At 35.6% G+C, this 2,208-nt stretch overlaps 1 non-coding gene across 1 annotated transcript; it reads left to right on the forward strand.

The window, feature by feature from the left end:
* Window positions 1–1,203: 1,203 nt before the first annotated feature.
* Window positions 1,204–1,310, forward strand: LOC116127656. The gene has a single exon (XR_004127626.1). It is a non-coding gene; the product is annotated as a small nucleolar RNA R71 (small nucleolar RNA).
* Window positions 1,311–2,208: the final 898 nt, after the last annotated feature.

Consider the following 2,208-nt stretch of genomic DNA (forward strand, 5'->3'; position numbering starts at 1 on the left):
ATGGTGCAAGAATTTTAAGGGAAAATGGTGAGAAATTGAAGAAGAGAAAATAATTCTTTGGAGGCTCGGGCTTGAAATTGCAAAAATGGAGAAAATGAAGGTGGGTTTATAAAGATTCTCACGTTCGCCGCGACGAAAAATTCTAGAAAGCACTTGCCTCGGCGAAGAAAATGCTTCACCACGAACAAAACTGGAAGTTTTCCTTTTTTCCCTTAGTTCGATATTTCACCTGAAACATCCGAAAACACACGAATCAAAATCATTCTAATTCATAAAAAAACTAAACAAATTCAAAACAACAAACAAATGACAAACATTGAAAAACAAATGAAAACACTTGGGTTCCTCCCAAGAAGCGCTTGTTTATAGTCGAAAGCTCGACTTTCTCATTCTTTCATCATGTGGATCCTTGTGGGTTCTTTACTTCCCATTGCCACCTCTTGGTATTTCCTTTGGAATTTCAGACATTCTCATGGCATCGTTTTGGAACTTCAAATTCGTATATCATACTTGAGATGAGATGGTGATTGTTGAGTCCAATGTTTGGAGTCTCTTCCAACACCCATTTTGACTTGTGCACATTTACACCAAATTCCTCAAATTGTTCCTTATGAGCTGAGTTGCTTGGTTGAAATTCCCTAATATCTTGCACACCTTTCCGCTTTGAGATTTTCCTCTTCATTAGTCTGTCTTCATCTGGGGTTGCTTCAACGCTATACCTCTCCTCAATGTTAGACATTTAATTGTTCCTTGGGATTTGTGACCGTTTCCCTCAACCAAAATTGTAGGTATTGGTGAATAATCATTTTGCAGCCTTTGTGAACTAACAATGTAATTCACTTGCTCGGTTGTTGAGAAGAATTACTGGTTTCCATCTTGGCATTCCCCACTCCCATGGTTTCCTGCACAAAATTCACAAGTTATAAAAGGTGATGAATAGAATTACATTCATACCTCCCAATTGGCTTTGAAGTGATGCAATTTGTGCAGATAATGTGGCAAACGGATCGACTTCATGTAGACCCATTGTTCTCTTCGGCATTGCTCTCTCATTAGGTCTTTGTAGTTATTGTTGGCCATCACCTCAAGCATTCAAAGCCTCTTCTGGGGTCTTGTTATTTAAGGCTCCACCTGCTGCCACATCTACCATAGTTGAATATTGGTAGCAACCCATTGTAAAGTTTGGATTGTCTCCAAAACGGTAGAACATTATGTGGACATTTCCTTAATAACTCCGTGTACCTTTCCCAAGCTTCATATAGTGATTCATCGTTGCCTTGCACGAAAGAGGTAATGTCATTTCTCATACTTAAGACTATACATATTTACTATTAACTAAATAAATAAATAAAAGCTTCAATTTAGCACTACACTAGACACTATCAATATTTAATCAACTATCCCGGCAACGGCGCGCCAAAAACTTGATGCGTTGTAACTACAACATGCATAATAGCAAGTGTACTAGTCGAAAAAAAGTAATAAAGTGATGAGTGGTATCGTTCCCATGAGGATAGTGTTACTAAGTACCGATTTTTCTAGTTTAAGTCCTAATTGAAGAAACAATAAATTGGATTGATGGAAAATTACAAACTAAATACAAATAAACAAAATATAAATTAATGATAATGAAATTAAAGCAAAACCCAACTACTTAACTAATTAAACAATGCTAAAAAATGCTAGGGTGTTGATTTCACCTAGATCGCTAACCCAAATCATAGAATCTATTACCCAAGTTCTAATTCCTTGATTGAAAATCGAATTCCCTAAGTTGTAAAACATACATTCCAGGCTACATTTCCCTACTTATCCCTATCAAGCTTCCGCACCCAACAAAATGAAGATTAACAGTTCAAAATCTTTTAAGCTTTATGGAATTCATCTAGATTTCATAGATCGCTAAACCTATCTCTAGCGTTTGCTTAATCTACGGTATTTATCCCAGAGACACAATCACAAATCACTTCTCAATCTCATTGTGAACAATACAATTTGAATGGTTGATCAAGCATCCAAAAGTCATTAAGAAAAAAGATAACACTCAATCTGAAATAAAACTCAAAGTAAATCAATTCATATAATTTGAATCATTGTATCAAGGTTACATCAAACCCTAGCTAACAACTCAGTTCATACTCAAAAATGAAATAAAATAACAAAAACAACTGAATCAAGATTCATCATTGAAAAACAAGCAAAGGATGA

This window comes from Pistacia vera, unplaced genomic scaffold (assembly GCF_008641045.1).
Source record: "Pistacia vera cultivar Batoury unplaced genomic scaffold, PisVer_v2 Contig192, whole genome shotgun sequence".
NCBI lineage: Eukaryota > Viridiplantae > Streptophyta > Magnoliopsida > Sapindales > Anacardiaceae > Pistacia > Pistacia vera.